This window comes from Pantherophis guttatus, chromosome 3 (assembly GCF_059756535.1).
Source record: "Pantherophis guttatus breed Tessera chromosome 3, ASM5975653v1, whole genome shotgun sequence".
In the NCBI taxonomy this organism is placed as follows: Eukaryota; Metazoa; Chordata; class Lepidosauria; order Squamata; family Colubridae; genus Pantherophis; species Pantherophis guttatus.
In genome coordinates this window covers 69,823,921-69,845,484 of record NC_142065.1, presented here as the reverse complement: position 1 = coordinate 69,845,484, position 21,564 = coordinate 69,823,921, and the positions used below count along the sequence as shown (strand labels likewise).

The 21,564-nt window shown below is 37.1% G+C and overlaps 1 long non-coding RNA gene across 1 annotated transcript in view; it reads left to right on the top strand.

Annotated features, from left to right (window-relative positions):
- The window catches only part of LOC117674989 (uncharacterized), a 28,566-nt gene that overhangs the window by 4,208 nt on the left and 2,794 nt on the right, over nt 1-21,564 (top strand). The gene's annotated exons all lie outside the window — the stretch shown is intronic.

The window sequence follows — 21,564 nt, the reverse complement described above, 5'->3', positions numbered from 1 at the left end:
TCCAAAACCCATCATCAAGGGCGGCCCTCGATAGTTGAGAGGGCCAAACCTGCCACAGGGGGGAGTCTCGCAGTGCAAGGATTCCACAGCTGAGTACACCGTAAATAGAAAAAAAGGCTGGAGGGGATGAGAGACAATCTTCTGAAGGTGTTGGAGATGGTCATAGTAGAGGGGAAGAAGATGTTATGTAGAGCACCAACATACTAGAACAATAATGGCCCTCTCATAGCGATGAGAAATCTGAAAATTACAATTCTGTCCAGGGGGAAATAAAGGTCTTAATGGCCGCCTTCTCATGATGATCAGTCCAGAGTCCAAAAGGATTTAAGAGGAGATGGTCCGTTCCCCTACAAAATAAACAGGGGGCAAATAAGGATTCACAGTGTCATTGTCTTCATTCCCTTCGATATCCGTGGAAGCCGGGATGGAATTAAAGGGGTAGGATGATATATCAAAGAGCGGAGTAAGTGCTGATGGAACAACAGCTGATGGGGTAACACAGCGAGGGAGAAATATTCAGGTGGGGGTGTCAAAGCAGGGAATCATTAAATTGAGTTGAGAGGCCATACTAGGCCTAGGCCTGATGGGGGGGGAGAGATTTATCGAAGGGGGAAATCAATCAACATCCCCTTCTTGTAGTCTTCCGCCCACTCAACCGTACTCCTCCAGACTTCTTTTTCAAAGGCCCCTCAGCCTTAGATGACTACTAGTCCCCCTGCAGATCAGAAAAAGGGGGTATCCAGATCGCCCTAAACTTAGAGCAAATCCTGAGCCTCCTGCATCACCAACTTCTTCTATGGCAGCCTCCAGATGTCTCCACCCTCCTCACTGCCACCATCATATGTGAAACCTGACTGTGTGATATTATCAAAGATTATAATTATACTAAAATATTTTCTTATACTGGTCCCTTGATTAGCCCTATTAAGCCCTAACCAGCCAACATGATTATACACTTCAAATTACCACCAGACTTATTGCCATCAAAATAACTAGAAAACACCATGGTGTTAAATGTGAATAATCAATCTGACGTTTTATGTTGGCATGAATACAAGGAAATCTAACTTCCGCTCATAATATTTTATCAATGTAATTATGAAATACAAATGTGCGTGATATAGCCAGATAATTCTGTTTCATAAATGACATTTATATTTGTATTTAATGTATTTATCAACAGTAAACTATGCTCAAGGCAACATACAAAATATTTTAAAAAGCACATGCATTTTATTATAAAATCTACGAACTAATTTTTTCCTTGAATGCTATAAAATTGGCAGACATCTTTTAGGTCTCACTTATTCAAAACCAGGCCATCAGTTTCTCATTAGATATGAATCAAGAAAGTATAACAGGTATAGGTTTAAAGTATAAATGAAATAAATGTTGAGTTCATTTTGAGTTCATCTATAATTTAGTTAATAATTTGCTGTATGTGTATACCAATCTGGAGAGGCCCAACTAGATTTTATTTTATTGGTAAATCTTATAATAGGTCATATTGGGTTAATACTTAAAAACAGAAGACCATCAGAAAATCTGAAGATTGTGGGTTAAACTAGAAGTCACAAGATTTGAGAAGAAGTCAATGGCAAATCACTTCCATATTATTACAATGAGAAAAATATGAACATATCCATCAGGGATGGGTTCTACTTAGCATTACTACTGGTTCGCAACAGGGCCGCGCCTGCGTGCTTGCTTCGCTCGCACGCACTTCTGCACATGCGCAAATCATCATTTATGACGTCCGGGCAGGTAGGTGGAGCCTCCCGCCGATTTTACTACCAGTTCTATAGAACCAGACAGTGGTGGAGCAACCCATCGCTGATGTCCATACACTCAAAAGCAGTCACTCAATTTGTGAGAAATTATATCTACAATGACATGGATGCAAAAGCGCAAATAAATTATGACAGTGTAGAAAAAGTCACTGAATTAATTTCTTAAGTTACAAACATCTTTTTTGTCTCTATAATAATTTAATTGGAAGCTGTGAGACAGATTCTCACTAATTTTCCCAAGTGAAACCCTGCTGTGGTTATCTGGGTTATGTACATCAGTGAATAAGCAAACAAACTAAACATAATTACAATTCAGGAAGTCATGCTATTAAGAGCACGTTATGCTCATTTAGATTAGCACCAATTAGTCATGTTGATAAGTAAATGTATTTATATGTTGATAAATACAATAGACTAAATGTTTATTTGAGGATGTCACCTTTTATGTATTTGAAAAATAATTTATTTGCTTTTAGTTTGCTTATAATTTTATATTATACTATTACATTATATATAATTTGTTGTGAGCAGAGAATAATAATACTTTAATTGGTTGGCTTAGTTTGCCAGCATGGACTGTGTATATTTCACCACAAAATTTGATAAAGTAAAGGAGTAATATTCCTGCCATTGAAGTAAGATTTAAAGTGTTCAAGCAATGTCAGATGAAGTCTTCAGAGACACTGCCTCCAACTTTAGAATGTTCTATCTTGCCATTATCCTCTCTCAAGCATACCCACCAAATGCATTGTCCCCCAGTCCCACAAACTGAACAGCAAATAAAAATTCCCCCACAAAGAATGTTCCAAAATCTAATGTTCAGAGAAACAGTGCCTTTGTTTGATCCTTATGTCTTATCCTACTTTTATTTGTTTAATCTTTTTTAGTGTCATCTAAGCCAATAACCAGCAATCCCTTTAGTCTTAACATATTCCATAAATTAAATATATACTACAGCAGGAATAACTTTCTCCTTAATTTCATCAGGTGACCTATATAGTGTTATATCAGTCAGATCAATCTTTCACATAAAACTAAATCCTAGTTTTCTCTTTGTAAGACATAATTTAATTGTTTGTTGTAATTTGTTTAAATTATACGGTATATCATATTCCATTTTAATACTTTTAATAGGAAAGTGAACCCATTTTTGTATTATTAGGATTTTATGTGAGTTCTGCAATCAATGATTTAATTAGGTTGGCAAAAATTGCACACATTGCCTCCCAAGTGACATCAGTACAGATTTATATATGATCCTAGCAACTTTGTTTAACTGCTGATTATCAAATAACCCAGAGTTAGCTGAGATTGCCTGATAAGACATAAACTATAAACCATGGTTTATTGATTACTACTTCAGAACAAAACATATTTGAATCTCCATCAAAGTACTGAGGTTTATATAAACTCCAGTTTTGAGAAGTTATTTGTTTTTTAAAAAAAAGTCAAGAGAAACAATCAGACAAATAACACCAAGTAGCAGAGATGCAAAGCAGCAAACTTCACAATGGTACACAGAATAACAGTTGAGAAAGAGAAGAAAGAACATGAAAGCAAAGGTTAGTTTGCTTTTTAAGGAACACAATGAAGAAAATGCAGAAGGCTGAAGAAAAGAGTCAGAAGCAAAAGGAAAGCCAGTGTTTCCCAAATGTTGGCTTGGCTTTCAAACCTCCTGTCCTCCTGTATAACAGAGAATCAGAGATTGTTACTGACCAATGTGTGTCTCAGTCAGTGAAGACAAATAACACTCACCAGCTTGACCACTCAAGCATTGATCTCAGACAAAGTGAACTCCTGAGTGCTGGTGAAAACAGTTCTGTTATTATAGAATGGATCATGCCAGCCAGACATTCCATTTAAAAAGGTCAGTGATAAGAGAAGCTTTTAAAAATCTTATTACATAATCAGAAGCAAAGTTGCTGTGCAAGTCCAATGATAATGACATCACTATCTCTAACTATAGGTCAAGTCATACTGGTTTTTTTTTCAATCAGGGATGGAATTATTAGTGGCAATCATGACTAAAAAGCAAAACCATGCAGTTTTGATTTTGTGTCCCAGGTAAAGATAGTCTTCTCTAAAAGGTTTTGGCTTGGCTATCAGATTGTGCTACTTAGCATTTGACCAGTCAATACATAACATGTACAAAAGTTCATCCAACAGCAGGAGGGATCCCATTCATCCTACCCCACAGTCTGGGAGAACATTAGAGAGGGGAGAATTGTCATAGCATTCAGTAAGAAAAGCAATCTTGCAAAGTAAGCTTTCTTTAATCTATTACTGCAAATAGTAAACTCAAAAATCTCCCAAGGCCCAATTGTAAGCATTCAGATGCAAAGCTGACTGCTATATTTCAGACCAAGTTCAATCATTTGTTTTGTCAATGTTAAAAATACTGTGTAACACAACTCAGCTGTTATTTTAAATGCCAAAGTATTTTCTTTAAGAATACAAATTTTAAATATTGGAGTTTTGCTGATGCTTTATAGGTCTGAGCATAAATTTGATTAGCCTGCCTGGAAGGCATCATTTTATATTTTAGTATGTTTGTATTCTATTTTCGTCCATGTTACTTTTCTCTAAATTGCACAGTTCTAGACATGTTAACTTTTCACCACAGAGAATTGTTTTAAATTTGTGATATTTTGGCTAACTATTTATTGTTTCTTTATCTTTTCTGGTTCTATAAGATCTATGTCGAAGCATAATAACAAGAATTGCCCACAATAGGCCAAGTACTGTATAATACAGTTGCTTTAGATCAGGTGATTCTTGATCATTTCTCCAATACATTCAAGGTCTCATGCAATAAAGACAATAGACGTCTAATTTTGCTGTTGATTTTGTTAACTGATTTCTCCTCCAGAAGACTATCATCTACGAAAGAACATTTATGCCAACATCATGTCAAACTTTATTGAATCCGAAGCTCCACTGTAATGAAATTATGGCCCTTCTAACACAACTTAGCAAAAACAGATGTTTGGGCCACGATAGCTTCAAGGGATTTTTAACATGTTCTTTTAGGCAGCATCCTGCCTCTGATGTAGTTTGTAAAGTGTTGTTGGAGAAAAAAAGACTACTTTTGTATATCTCTTATATATAAACAGAGATGAGAAGGATGGAATTATTACAGTGCCATGTGGAAGCTTTCATCTAAGAATTGAGATTCCTAGAAGTGGAAGTCAGTAACTGGAGAAGAAAATTCAATTACTAATGTCCAGTTAGTACTTGGGTCAGTGAAAGAGTAAAGAAGTCAAGCCATGCATCAGCAATAAAGTAAGCATTAGGTTTTACGGTACTTTGGATTCAAACGAAAAACCTGCTAAGAACTTGAGTGGCGTTTTTGTAACACCTGCCAATTGTATCTTTTCCTGAGAAGTCATGGCTAAGCTGCAGACCATTTCCAGGAAAAGGTTCATTGGGTTTAAGGAAAGATAGGTAGAAGTAGCTCTATTTGCTGCAATGCTCCATTTTTCCTTTGAGTTTGCACTACACAACTTAGAACAGTGTTTCCCAACCTTGGAAAATTAAAGATGGATGGACTTCAACTCCCAGAATCTCTCAGCTGGCTGAGGAATTCTGGGAACTGAGGTTCACCCATTTTCAACTTGCCAAGGTTGAGAAACCCTGGCTCAGAAGAATGGTAGCTTCATTCCTTTGCTCTTTTCAGACAAATGTCTCTGCTATAGCTTTGCCATATTTTGTTAAGTTCATACCTCCCTTTTTTTTTCAGTAGACTCATTGGGAAGGAAAATAATGTTTAGCGAATATGCTCTATAGCCCTTTTTTTCTATGTTTCTAGCAATAACAAACAGTTATATTAATTGCCACACACAAAATAGCATTTAAAGAGGTTTTTGTACTCTCCTCTGGAGCTTCCCCCCTAGAGTGGTCTCTTGCAAACATTTTGTGGAAAGTAGTGAAAAATGCTGCAAGAACAGCTTAAATTGTAATTCAAACAGATCAAGCCTAATCGCCTTTGGTAAAATAAAAATGCCATCAAGCAAAATTGCATCAGAAAATAAGGTGGAAATTACTTGATCAACACAGTAAAGTCTCCTAATCTAACAAAAAGCTAGGAGGCATGTAAACTGAAGTAGGATAGATCAATCTTCTAGCAGAAATAACTCCTGGATCTTACTATAGTAGTATATAAATGACTTTGGTGCAGTCAGTGATTCTCCATCTTCTTTGATAGGTAGCTTTGCACTAACCAGGTTCTTTGGCAAACTCAATATTTTGTCCCTTCTGATTAAATAATAATACAATTACTCAAAGTCCAATTTAACTGTTAACTTCCAGTTTTAGAACTTTTTTTTCATTGCTAAACTGAAATACTATCCAATCCTCCTTAAATCCCCAGCAAACAACAGTGGCATTAATTTTTTTATTCCCACTATCTTGTTTAAGCCAAATCCCAATGCAGTTGTCAGGAAAAGGTTGTGCTCTAATTAAGTGCTAATTAGGACCCAGCCTTATCACGAACTCTGCTAGTACTTTTCCCACAGTAGGTTCACATAGTATGGTTGAATTTGTGTTAACATGCAATATTGACCCAGCCTTTATAGTTTTTAAATTGTAGTTTATCATTAACATATATGAAATCTGCCAGTGTGGTAAATCAGTGTTATAAAAAGTCGTAGTCTAATGTATAAGCATGGCTATTGTATTATCATGGTTGATCACACAGTAACCAGATGTTTACACTGGATGTGGCATTTTTATCCACCTAAAGTCAGGTGTTTTTTAATGGTGTTAAAAGTACTGTTGTAGGGAATTCCGGTTGATGTCGTGGCAAGACAGTCAGGGAAATAGCGGGCTCTTATGAGTCCCGCGAAAACCCCTGTTGCCGAACCGCTGCCGATGGGTCTGCGGACCGAACCTGTCCTGCAGGGACGGGGGAAGAAGAGGGGCATCTCGGAAGACCGAGAGGAACAGGCAAGTTCCTCAGAGGTCAGAGGGAACCCTGTGTGAATCGGCGGTGGGGGGCGGCAGCCATGTCAGCTGCCACGAAGCTGGGACAACCGGGCAAGAAAAATGCTGGAGGAAAGCGAAGTAAAACGGAGCCTTTTGAAGCCGGGTGAGTGACAACAACCCAGGCTTGTAACAACGTTTGGAGCTATATCAGTAACTAGAAGACCCCTAACCTAAAACAGCAGCTAAGTAACAAAGGGGCTTTGAAAAAAATTTTTTAAACTGCAACTTTAAAGAACAAAGACCCGAGAAACAACTAATTTTGGAACAAGATTTAAGAGACTTAATTTTGAGATTTGGTAAAAGGACTAAACACTTTAAATCTGAATTGGATTAAGGGGAGGGGGGGAAAGAAGATTTGATACTTTGTTAACCAAAAGAAGAAAATAAAGTCGATAGTTATATAATAAGAAATAAAATGGAGTCTTGCATGACTAATGGGAAATGTGAATTATAGAGAGACACCATCTGGCACAAAGAGGAACTTTGTAACCTCCCTTTGTTATGAGAACTTTGAGCTCTACAGAAAAAAAAAATTCTGAACTGTGGAGGAGAATTTTTCTTTCCTGACTGCAAGCAGCTGGACTTGAGTGAAAAGAAAAGGAATTTACAATGGAACTCCTATGGTTGAACTTGAATGTTGGCACAGGAATAGAAGAAGGATTTAGCGCAGCCCCAAAAGAAAGAGATTTGATACATTATATCCAGAATAAAAATATGAAAAGAGATCTAATTGGATTTATGGAGAATAAAATTAAAAACTTGGAAAATGGAAAGAAATTTAATAATAATAATAATAATAATAATAATAATAATAATAATATAGTAATAATAATAATAATTTTATTTATATACCGCCCTTCTCCTGAAGCCAGAATTAAAATATAAATATACAATATCATAGTTAAAATTAATTAAAATCATTAAATAGTTTTGGCTGAATTTTAAAACCCAAAATTAAAACCCAATTTAAAATCATTCAGTTAGACTGCCCTGCCTGTCAGAACAGTAGGGTCTTGAGGGCACAGCGAAAGACCCGGAGGTCAGAGATGTTACGAATATCCGGGGGCAATTCATACCAAAGGGCAGAAGCTCCGACAGAGAAGGCTCTCCTCCTGGGTTTCACCAGCCCACATAACTTGGCCGACGGTACCCTGAGGAGTCCCTCTCTGTGGGAGCGAACTGGTCAGTGGGAGGCTGTTGGTGGCAGAAGGCGGTCCCATAGATATCCTGGTCCTATGCCATGGAGTGCTTTAAAGGTGGCGACCAACACCTTGAATTGCACTCGGAAGACCACTGGGAGCCAGTGCAGCTCGCGCAGGAGAGGTGTCACATGGGCGTAACAAGGTACGCCCATAACCACCCGCGCGGCCACATTCTGGACCAGTTGGAGCCTCCGAGTGCTCTTCAAGGGGAGCCCCATGTAGAGAGCATTACAATAGTCCAGACAGGAGGTGACGAGGGCATGAGTGACCCTGTGCAAGGCATCCCGGTCCAGAAAGGGACGCAACTGGCGGATGTTCTGTCTCCCCACTTCTGGTACATCAAAAGAGCTCAATAATTACAATCAAGTCCAGAGATAATCCAGCAAAGTCTATAGCAAAAGTCCGGCAATGCAGAATGGCATGGAAGCTTTCAGCTTTGTTCGTCACAAGGTTTGACTGGCCACCACGCTCCCTTTTATATCCTGTGGGGTGTGGTCCAGTGACTCAGCCTAATCTCGGGCACGCCTTTTCTTCTGTTGCACGCGCTTATCTCTGCGACGCTGGCATGGATCCAGCCAAGACTCATTACCCTCATCACTGTCCATCTGTGGCTGCGTGGACATGCTTGGCCCCGGCCCTATCTCTTGCCCTTTGGTGGACACCAAAGGCATTGCCAGAGAGGAGGGTCCTGGAGAGGGAGGCCTTGCCAACTCCTCTCCTTCACTCTCGGAGTCCTCTCCTGCCGATGACACAGGCTCAGGTAACGAAGCCACAACAGCAGATCAGGCGAACCTGATAAAAAGCCCCCCTGGCTACGGCCGTCATATGATCTTCTAAAGACAGCTGTGAGTCCAGGAGGACACCCAGATTGTGGGCCCTCTCTGTGGGGGGCAAAGATTCACCCCCAATAGTCAGCGATGGCACCAGCTGACTGTACTGGGATGCCGGGAGCCACAGCCACTCAGTCTTGGAAGGGTTGAGCTTGAGCCTATTTCTCCCCATCCAGACCCGCACGGCCTCCAGGCAGTGGTACATCACATCAAGGGCATCATTGGGATGGTTTGGGATGGAAATGTACAGCTGGATGTCATCAGCGTACTGGTGGACTCTCACCCCAAAACCACAGATGATCTCACCCAGCATCTTCACATAAATGTTGAACAGAAGGGGCGAGAGGAGTGACCCCGCGGCACTCCCCAAGCGAGGTGCCTCGAGGTTGACCTCTGCCCCCCTGCCAACACAAACTGCGAGCGGTCGGAGACGTAGGAGGAGAACCACCGTAACACGGTGCCTCCAATTCCTAACCCCCTCAACCGCTGCAGCATGATAACATGGTCAATGGTATCAAAAGCCGCTGAGAGATCTAATAGGACCAGGACAGAGGAACAACCCCTGTCCCGAGCCCTCCAGAGATCATCAACCAAATTTATGTTTGCAGACAAGGAAATGAAGATAATGTGATTAAAAATAAAATAAAGTAAAGATGATTGTAATAAATTAAAGGAAGGCTTTTATAGAAATTAAGATTGTTAAATGAAACTAATTAATACATGTAAAGATATGTTTAATGCAAGAACTATGTTTTAATGGTAAAATGTCAAGATAAAGAATAAGGGTGAATATGATTAATTGAAAATGTTAAAAGAAATTTAAAAATATACTTAAAAATATGTTTTAAGCAAGAACCATGTCTCAAGGTTAAAATGTTATGATTGCTATGAAAAAAGATAAAGAAAAATATGACTAAATGAAAAGCAATGCATAGATGAAGGGAAACAACAAAGAAAGGTTTAAGTAGAGATTGTTAAATGAATATGCTATGCTATGAATATACTGTATTTAACAGCCAAAAAGTTATAATATGCTGTATAGAACAACCAAACAAACGGTCATGCTGGGTATCAGCCAAAATGAAATTTAATATGCCGTGTAACGGCCAAAAAACAAAAATAGAGATGCTGGGTTCAACAGCCAAACAAACCTGTAGATGCTGTGTAACGGCCAAAAAACAAAACTAATATGCCGTGTTCAATAGCCAAACAAAGGGCATGCTGGGTAATGGCCAAAAAATAAAAATATGCTATATTTAATAGCTAAAACAAAGGGTTATGCTGTGATTAACAGTCAAGAAGTAGAAATGATTGGTTTAACATCAAAGATAATAAAAAGAGATGGGATGATCAAAACGAGGTGCATGTTGAGAGTGATAGTTAAGATAAAATGCATAAATTAGCTTAATTAAATAATGAATGTTTAATTTGTCTAATATAATTGTATGATTTATATTGTCAAAATATCCATCTAAGCAAATGAAAGAGAAAAATGAATTGTTAACTGGATAGGATTTAAGATTTAAGTAACGGGTTTTGGGGGATAATGGTATAGATAGATTTGAGGGAAATATCTGTTTAAAATATTGAGTTGTATTAATTGAAAATAAGATTTGTTAATGATTTGTTTCAATTTGTGACCAGAGCAAAAGCTTCGTTTTGAAAAGATGTGTTCTATTTTTTTTTATTTTTTTTGTTTTAAAAAATAAAAAAAAAGTATCAAAAAAAAAAAAGTACCATTGTAGGATGTGCGTTTTCAAAGTAAAACTGACTTTTGCAATTGACTGATGGTGATTCGGTCACTGCAGAGGTATTCAAGTGGTACTCAGGACATTATTTTGGAATTGTACCAATGTACCTATAACTACCAGTTTTGCTTTCTTTTGTCATAGATATTTTATTTCTATTTGCAGGTTTGCAGGTTTTTATATTTTGTGAATTTATCTTTCTTCTCTTCTGTTGTCCCCAGATGCTGCCATGTCCACCATCCAGTCATTTTTGTCCTTATTATCAATAGTTGTTAAATCTAGGGTGTTATGTGGCAGATGCTTATCTGTTTGAATTCTAAAGTCCCAGAGCATCTTAACTTCTTCATTTTCTATTGCTTTGCAGGGAAATGGAATTTCTTGCACCATTGTAATGGTTGGTCACAGAGTTAGCCAGAAGTTTAGACTGGATTTGGCATTTTTATTCATTTATTGAGTCCTTCCCAAGGACCTGGTATATAGATGTTAGTATTATTATCATGGTCCATCACACAGTCAGATGTTTAGACTAGATTTAACATCTTTTATCATTATGTCTTTGTACCATTTTTATTCCTGCAGCCACCAACATGCTATCTGGACTTATTTTCCTGAGGCCAAAACAAATCCCATGAATGGAGTTTTTAAAGACCTCCATGACTTTTCTGAGGGGAAAAAATGGGTTAGGGCCCTTGTGGGCTAATTTCCTGAAATCTTCATGGTCCAGTAACATGTTATTTCAGTGATAATTGTAATGAAATCATGTAGATAACTCGACTCATGGTTATTAGTCAACTTCCAAGCCCATGGAAGTTACCCTTCTACTGATGTGCCATAATAAGAATTAAGAATCTCTTATTTCACCCAAAAAAAACCATGAGGACATTTGAATGATTTATTATTTTATTGAGTTAACAGGCACTCTAAATTGATGCAAGTACCACAAAGAAGCAAAAGAGCAACATGCATTTATAGGATTTGCTTTTATGCTTCCCTCCCTCTCCCTCCCTCTCTCTCCCTTGTTTTAATTAACAATGTATACTTTGTGATTGAAATCTTATAAAACTAATGTGTCATATTGACCCTGAAAGTTCACTAGAAATGTGGGTATTCCTATTCCTAATCTTTGCCTCTCTCTTCTTTCTCTTGCCTTCCTCAGTTTTGTATGCTTCAGAACATTAAAGCTTAGTTATGCTTTTCCTTTAACATTTAGATTGTCTTCAACCACTAGATCTAAGCCAAGAAATTAATGCCCTCTTGATGATCTGCACTTTGATCCATCCCCCAACTCACCTAAAGGCAAGGGAACAGGGAAGAACAGCCCATATTTTTAGAGGATGCCAGGTTGCTTGCCTCTGTTCTAAAATCTAACCTAGTAGAGAAGCCATCATAAAGACAACTTGCCAGGCTTCTTTTTATTCATTGAATATGTCAGTACTGTCTTATTATAGAATTTGAAAGCAAGTTAATGTATTCAACAGATCAGGATCACTGAGGAACTTTTATGAGCTAAAGAAGAATATTGTAGCAGGTGACTCAGAGGCAGCTAGGTAGGTGTTGATTCTAGCCTCTTACATTATGAGGTATATGTGAGTGGGTTATAAAGTAAATGACTAATCTAGGCTGAGCCTTCACATAGTTGGTTATGCAATAAAAGCTACAGTGGATTTCTTGGTTTTTTGTTTATTTTGACTCTACAGTCACAGCATATGAAATTGTTCAATGGTCTCAAATCTTTAAAAAACCCTATTTTTGTACACAAGTGCCAAGTTACATGTTGAACATAGTCTGGAATCAATTCTAGATCTGGAAGAATCAGACATATCACATTATTCTTAAACCTGGTGCTTTATTTTGCATTGTGTGGTCCCCATTTCTTTTTTTTCCTTTTAAATTATTTTTTAAAAAATCATACGGAGACAGGAAAGCTTGAAGAAAACATCTTCAGGAAAATGATACCCAAGACTTTCACACTGGGGACTTAGGACCTGCAGTATTAAAATAACTTCAGTTTGTCTTCATCTTATGGACCATGAGAATTTTGACAAAATCTTTGCAATATTAATGACCCACGTCTTTGAATATTAGTAGCTCAGGTAGGTAGTTATGTTGTTGGTTTGAGCTCCAAGCTTGGCAATTTGGTTGCAAATGTTTCATCACCATTCGAGGAGACATCTTCAGGGCATTTTGGATTGTGTTTGTCTGTGGGAGCACTGGCCTGATTTCTGGTTGTGTAATTGGCTAGCTGTAATTGCTGAGGTCTATGATCTGTAGTTGTTCTAGGTCCATGACCATGACATCATCAGAAGACATCCGAACAACAACACCAGCACTAATTTACATCACACAGACGGTACTTAAAACCAAGGACTATGGATCAGTAACTATAGCCAACCAATCACACAGCCAGAAATCAGACCAGGACTCAGCAAGGTACTTAAAGGCCAGTGCTCCCCCAGACAAGCACAATCCTAAACAAACGTTTGCAACCAAATTGCCAAGCTCAGAGCTCAAATCAACAACATAATTAATAACCCACATTTTATATATTTTTATATTGGAGGTGTGAATCCAGTGGCATAGAGTCTTTAGCCTTTCATGACTTACTGATCATAAGGGAACAGTAGAGCCTAAATAAAGGGTTACATAATAACTCTGTAGCCTGTTTTTGCCTATCATCCAGTGAACTCTTTGTTTAAGAGTCTGCTAATCTGAGGACTTTCTTTTGCCTTCCCATTCAGGCACATGACACAGAACACTTATTTTCTTTTTTATTCTTCTCTTGATAAGGTATAGATAGCTAGATGCTTGGCTTGGCTTATCATATATTCCATGTAAACAAATCTCATTTCTGTTAGAGTTATAAAATCTGCTTCATTACTGTAATAGAATATGTACATGACCTTGAAGGGGAGTGATGCTACCTAGGAAACAATCAGACAAGAGACACGGGAACCCCCAGTGGCTTAATGGATAGAGAAAGTAACTTAAAAAGGACCCACCCTAGTTGATCAAGCAGTGGCAAGGAGTTTGTACTTTCAGACTTGCAACATCTGTTAATGTAGCCTCATAGTAAAGTATAATTAGTTTGCCTATTCAGGTTGCCTATCTGGTTTACATTCCTGGGATAACTAGTAATTATTATGTGTCAAATTGCTGGTCTCAAGAAAAGGAAGAATTGCTGCATTTAGAGTGGCATGGGTCATTTGCACCTCAGTTATCCTTGGAAAAGTGACAAGAGAAGGTTACATTCCAAAGGTGATATTTCACTTAGCTCAATATAAGAAAAAGGCTAAAAAGAACATAAAACAATGAATGCAGGAACAAATGGGCCACCAGATGGTGTCTGTTTTGAATCTGCAGAAACTTCTGTTTTTAGTAAAGAGAAAGACAGGTTTGCTGAACAGAATGATTATAAATCTATCTTTTACTAAACAAACAAAAGATCACCTCAACCAGAAGAAGCTCTGTAAAATTCTATTGTTAGGCAAAGAAGAGATACTCATTTTAAGAATCAAAGATCCTTTATATTTTTCAAATCTGGAATCAGGTCTGCCCTCAATAAAATAGATCACAGAGAATAGCTGTGATTTAAGACTAAATAACAATCATTTTTATACTATCAACAATTGAAAATTGCTCATGAATGGTACTCTTAGATTTATTTGAACTAAATTGTGAGAAGATGCAGCAAGAGCAACAAAGAATTGCAATCACAAAAACTGTATAACCAAATGCACTAGAGAATGGGGCACAGAGAACCAGATGCATTTTTAAAATTAGAAGTCTTAGACAAAGTTGCAGCCATGCGTGAATTATTCCAAATATTCATGTTGTATAAAGGCCAAAGGCACTTATTGCTATTTTGCTATCATGTTTTGCAGTTAGAGGATGTTGGGAAGTTCAAATTGACTGTTGGAACGGCATGCAAGTCATGGGCACCCCATCCTAGTACAAATGTCTAATGCTGGAGCACCAATGGTGATGGTTATGTCTTTTGTAATAAATGATATACGGATACCGTATTCTTACTATAATTGTCAGTTACATTGATTGTGAAGACTATCTTTTCCAAATTCTGGGTTTTGACATAGTCATTTGTGTGACTCAGTCCACGATGGAACGCTGTTGAAAAGAATTTGGAATTTGCATCTGGTGCAAAATTTAGTAAGGAGTCCAGCTATTTTAATTCCTAGATTAGCTGAATTGTGCCTGTTGTAAGCATGGATCATGGTTATTTAATATTTTAAATTGCTGTAATCTGGGGGTTTTTAAGGGCTCCATTCATGAGCATCTGTGTGGAAAGCAAATGTTGAAAAATGTGCATCATCATGCAAATGCTGTGAATTATTACTGGCACTAGGCACTGGAACACAAGTACAGAACTTTTTACTTTTGCATACTTGGTATATACTAGCCCCGTGATGGCGAACCTATGGCACGCGTGTCAGAGGTGGCATACAGAGCCCTCTTTGTGGGCACGCACACCGTTGCCAGTTGTTCTTCTGGTTTCTGGTGTGCACATGGGTGCTGGCTAGCTGGTCTACACGGGCACCGGAGTGCTGGAAAATAGCCTGAAAAACGGCCAAAAAACAGGTGGTTTCCCAGCTTTTGGGGGGGCGTTTTTCAGGCCATTTTCAGGGCATTTGGGGGGCATTTTTTGGCCCAAAGACAGCCCAAAAACAGGCATGTGAACACCGGCCAGCTGGTCTTCAGGTTTCCAGTGCTCCAGCACATGCACGTGCACGTGCATTCTGGTTTGGGCACTTGGTGCCGAAAAGGTTCGCCATCACTGTACTAGCCATTTCAATACTTTCAATAATAAATGTATATCTAATCAACAAATCCCAAAGCCAGAATTTCATTTTTTTTCTGTCTCAAGCCCAAAATTTAGAAGCAGTTTCCAAATAGAACCAAAGTTGGATATATTCTTTTCTTTGATTAAAACCATTAATTTAATCATTTCTGCTAACTCCATCAGTCTTTCCATCCATTATTCCGTTGTGGGAATCAGCATATCTTTTCATTTTTACAAATAAAGCTTTTTCACTGTAGTCAGCATATACAACAACATTACAGATTTTTTTCAAGATCCTTATCCAATAAACCTAAAAGGAAAGTTTAAATTTTATATTCATTTTGAAAATCTTGAGAATGTTCTACATTAAAATATGAACATTGACCCAATATTTTAACAGCATCTTGTTATCATCTAAAATTCATATTCATCATTTCTTGAAGTGCAGCCACAGATCTAGAGCTTTTTAGTAGCTACCTTACATAATACTGTTTTCTGTTTTATCTCATTGAAAAAGGAATCATTCCTTTTTATAATTTATAGATAAACTTGACTGTTTGACTGCAATTCTGAATCCCCCCTTCTGCATAATTGTTCCTGAGATCAGTTCTCGGGATAAGAATAAGTAAATTCAATATTTCAAGTGATCTACACTCATGAAATGTGTTTCACACAAAAGCTTGCTGTGTTGCCTTTTGCAGACCAGAAGAAATTTATTTTCACAGGATAAAACATGTTCCCATTTATTTCAGCATAGATGATAATCAAAACTTTTAGAGTCCACTAGATGGCAGTCCAGTGCAGAAAACGAGGTAGAAAAGGAAAACCCATTTTTTTGCTTAGTAACTCTGGAAGAAGATGAATTACAGCAGCTCAGACTCAAAACTTGCTTAAATGATTCCTCTGCTGGAAATCTCCTGTTGTTTGACCTGCACTTATTTATAAAGAGTGTTAAGCTCCAACTGAGATATAAAAGACAATGTGGCGTTTGGTCATAATTAATGTATCCAATATCTGCCACTGAAATAAGTCACTGCTCCTCTGGGAAGTTTTGAATGAAGAACAAATGCCAAGAAAGGCATAGCAGACACACAAAAAAGATGACACTTAAAATGTCACTATACAGTTGGGTTGGGTTGGTTTTAAAATCAAGACAGTTGTGGGAAGGGGCCTGGTGGCTCAGCAGACTGATAGCATTGTGATTAACACCAGCTGTCTGCAATTACTGTAAGTTCGAATCTCACCAGGCTCAAGGTTGACTCAGCCTTCCATCCTTTCTAAGCTAGGTAAATTGAGGACCCAATTGTGGGGGCAATAAGCTGACTTTGTATAAATATACAAAAGTATGAAGGCTATTGCTTAATGCATTGTAAGCTGCCCTGAGTCTCCAGAGAAGGGCGGCATATAAATCAATTTTTTTTTTAAAAAAAAGGCAACTTCACTTCTACTTTTCTGATTTTAGCGGAGTGAAATGTAAATACACAATCTATGTAGGTATACGGTACTTGCAAAAAATATAAGGCAACTTCATAAATTCCAATAGTAGCAAATATCTATAGTTCAAGGCTGAATAGTGGAGTCTGTGGTGCTCTATGAGTTTGGTTGTTTGCTTGCAGATGTTTCATTACCCAACTCAGTAACGTCATCTAGAGTGTGGGTTTTGCTCCCTGTTTATATACAAAGGTGCCAAATTACAGAGTAACAACAGGTAGGCAAAAAATCAGTGGGAGCAGGAAAGAGTTCCAACTTCTTGTTGATTTCATCAGTGAGTTTGTCTGTGGAAAGCTGGCAGTGAAGGAATTCATTCCTTCCTTCCCTCCATATTCCTATATTCCTTCAACCATCGCTCTATGGGACTGAATCCTCCACTGGATTCCAGGTTTCTGTGAATGAAAGGAGCCCTTTCATTTACAGAAGCATCAGGCTGAATATCCAGAACTTTCCAGGAAAAATAGAGCTTAACATTAAACTAAGCTTATTCCTGGAAATTGTTTTGAATGTCAGCTTCAGAGCATATAAAAGGAAAAATGTGTCTATGGGGACATAGCTTTTTTTCACCACCAAATGACTCAAAAAGTGTCCTATATGTTTGTCTTTTGATGATGAAAGCACAATGCCCAAGTGATTTTGAGTTTTCTCATGATTCAATTTCAACATCTGAATTTTGAGCAAATCCCTGATGTGAGTATGGGATACTATCCCTTTCTCAAGCACATGTCTACATGCTGTTCTTAGGGTCATTTATAGCTTCCACACCAATCATTATAGTGAAAGCTCTTCCTCAGATCCCTGTTCAGTAGGATTTATTCCCTGATTGTGTTTCAGATACAAAAATCTGGATGGCAATTAAATGGCACTTAAGTCAGGCAAAAAGTGTCACTCTTTGTTGCCACCTAACAATTGATATGATTGACTAGTAAACTCAAATATTTTTTTAAAATTAAAGTTCGTTCTATTAATGGTTTAATGGGAAATAAAAAATGCAATGTATGAAGTAATCAGTGAAAAAACTGAAGGCTTTTCCCATGTTGGGCAGGGCTGGAAATTCAGCCAAAGGATCCACAAATTATGGCCTTAGAATGTTGTGATTCAACAATACTTGGAAAGTCACTTCTGAGAACAAATAAGTGACAAGCTGTTATATCTCACTTCTTAGTTCAAAATTAAGCAAGATTCTGCAAACAATGCCCTAGCCTAGCATAATTTCTAAGGATTTGGTACAATGTTATATTATTTCCCTTCTTGTGTCTCTTATTCTCTTGGCCGTTGACGAATAGGATTGGCCTAATCCTATTTGTCAACTCCAGTTTCATAAATATGCTATGAATCATATTCCAACAATTTGGTGATTACCACTTAGAAACACGGTCTTGAAGAGCAACATAGCAATTCAGCTTTAACCAGGGCATTATGTTCCCCTATTCTACCATGTGCTAATTCAATATATTTATTGGCTCCTGTTCTTTTTTGTAATTCTCAAATTACATTTCTCTGAAAACATTCAAACAAAGATCCCATGCACAAAAGATTACAAAATACAGTTGCAATGCAACTTCAACAGTGAACCTTTTATTCACAAAAGTAGATACAAAATTACTTTGGCAAGTATTTTAAAACATGAACTCAAATTGTGTTTGAACAGTTAAGAAATTATGGTTGAAATCCTAAAGCCAACATTTGGCAGGAATAAAGTTCAAAACCCATTTTTCATTCAAATTCAAATACTAAGACTAATCAAATAGCATAATGTGAGAGGTAATAATTCTTTGGACATATATAGGATATAAAAAGCAGAGCCACCCTTGATACAAATGTTATTCGTAGTTTGAAAAATAGTATGTATTAAATTCATCCAGAGAAAAAGCTTTTTCAAATGACCCGTTAATATTAAATATCACCCGTGAATTCAAAAGCACATATAAATTCAAACTGAGCTCTGTTTTTGAAGATAGCAGAAATTATTATGAACATGAATTCCACCTATATATACTGTATATTCAAGCATAATGTAGATATACTGTATCACCCCACAAATAAGACAACTATACTACCAAAATCATAAAAACCTATCTCTTCTGCACTCAGCAGTATAGCTACTGTTCCATGAATACCATTGACAATGGTATTGCCATCATTTCTAATTGCATTAATCAGTATATTCTTTATACTGGGTGAGCTGGACAAAGTAAATATAGCCCAAAATGAGTATGAACCATTTTATCAGCATCTGGTCTATTTGTATCATGTAAAAATAATAATAATAATAATAATAATAATAATAATAATAATAATAATAATAATAATAATAATATCAGTTTGCTGGTTTTGTTGTGAAATCAGTGTGCTGTACCAATGAAAAAAGAATAGCACCTGTTGGCTCAAATTAGCCAAGCTATTTGCTATTGTAAAGGTGCTGTTTTCAAGGATCATTAGTTTACTAATCTGCACAAAGATTCTTTCCCAAACATAAATATGTAATTAACCAGACATTGGACAACTAATTCATAGAGCTCTTAGGTTAATTTCTGTGAATAGGATACACAAGCACACACAGACACACACTCACACACTGTATGCATGTGTGTTTGTAGGACAGGGAGTATATCCCTGTTAAATTTAGAAGCATTATGTGAAAGAGAAGACTAGTGATTAAGTTCTCTTAAACATTAGCAGAGAGTGGATCTGGTGTAGTAGTTAAGACATCAGAGTAGAAAGTGGGAGTCTGTGAATTCTAGTTCCATCTTAGACAGAAAGCCAATTAGTGATCTCGGGGCCAGTCACTCTCTCAGTCCTAGGAAAGAAGCAATGATAAACTATTGCTGAAAAACCTGCCAAGAAAACTGCAGGGACTTGTCCAGACAGCCTCCGAAATCAAACATGGTTAAACAGAAGGGGGGGAAACCATTTGCAACTAATAATGGACCTATGAGATAATATGAATTTATTTGTAAAAGTGTGGAAATAGAGGAATAATATTTCTTTCAGATCTTGCCCAAGATCTGAGAGGCTGCATGAAGACATCTAGTTTTCTTGCTGAGAATTTGGAAGTAGCTTCTCAATGCTGTCTTCCAGAATATTTTTCAATGTACCACTCTAGCCTAAAGTCCTATTACAGATAGTCTTCAGATTACAAAGGAAATTGGGACTGGAATTTCTGTTACTAAGCAATGCAGTCCCTCAACCAAATGCTAGCAGATCCATCCCTCTTAGTTTTTTCCAGAATCAACCAAGATCTTGTAAGGAAAGGCTGTACACTAAAGCTGCAGTGGCCTATCTTTAAGAAATCATATGGATAACGCTCTTAGTTTGGGATTTCATATTTGATGAAATATGTTTCATTTTTCCTATTTCTTGCTAGTCTCAGAAGTGTTGTTTTGTGTTTTAAGTGCCAAAGAGAAAATATCAGTGTTGTTCTGTTTAACAAGTGGGACATTTTTTCAGATCTTATCCCCAGCGTACTTTGGCTAAATTAAAGGCTGGGAAAGGTTTTTGCTTAAGCTTTGGGAAGCTCTAAAATAGAATAAACACTATTAGAACAAAGTGATTTATCAATAGACTGTAGAGTCAGCTACAAAAGTTTTGTCTTATGTCAAGGTGCCTTGATGACATGAAGTATCTTTAGGAAACTAGAAACTAAGTCTGAGGGGAAGGGAGACAGAGAAAGATTGTATGTATTCAGCTTTAAGTAAATGTAACTGAATGTGGTAGCACTCTTTAATACCTAAATGTTTACTTCATTCCAGAATTCAGGATATGGGACAATGAATTAAAATTAACAAGAACACAAATTCCAGCTGAATATTATGGAAACCTTCCTAGCAGTAAGAATAATTCTGCATTGGAACCAATTTCTTCAGCAATGCTAGCAGAGATTAGATAGATATTAGGAATAGCAATAGCACTTAGACTTATATACTGCTTCATAGTACTTTACAGCCCTCTCTAAGCGGTTTACAAAGTCAGCATATTGCCCCCAACAATCTGGGTCCTCAGATATTAATCAGTGCTTTGGATTCTTGATCTGGGCAGATTACTATCTGATGGACAAACTAAGTAGCTTCCTTCAACTGTATGACACTATCACTTTATTATTCCATATATCTATTTAAATACAGTTAATGGATTATCCTCTATGAATTTAATAGTATTCCTCTGTTATGTTAAAAGTATAAAACAGTAATATAGAAGCACATTTCACTTCTATAGTGAAGAGTCAATATCTGCACTTTCCTGAACCACCCTGTATTATGTTCTGTGGATATCTAGGCTAAATTTGAATAAGCATGCAGCTAAATACTATAAATCAGTAACCTATTATTGAGACTATCCTATCCTTTGGATCAAGTGCATTGTCCTTGGGATCAATGGACACTCATAGAAATTTTATTTAAATAAAAATTGCTTGCCATTTTCACATAACCAGCATTAATTTATCCAGTTGCTACTGTACCTATGACAATCTAGCTTGCTATATTGCATCTTTCTGATAAACAGACTCCTTGCAAAACTACTGTAAGCTTATCTAAATACTTTTAAGAATATTTCAGAAGCACATAGAAGGAGAACATACTCAGATGAATGGATTGTAACTGAATGAATAGTTTATACATCTTACAGAAATAGGGTTCTGGTTTATCATAGCATAAACAGTTATACCATAAATTTCATGGTATATGTACTGTACACTTCATTAACTGGTGCCTACATTATTGTAAG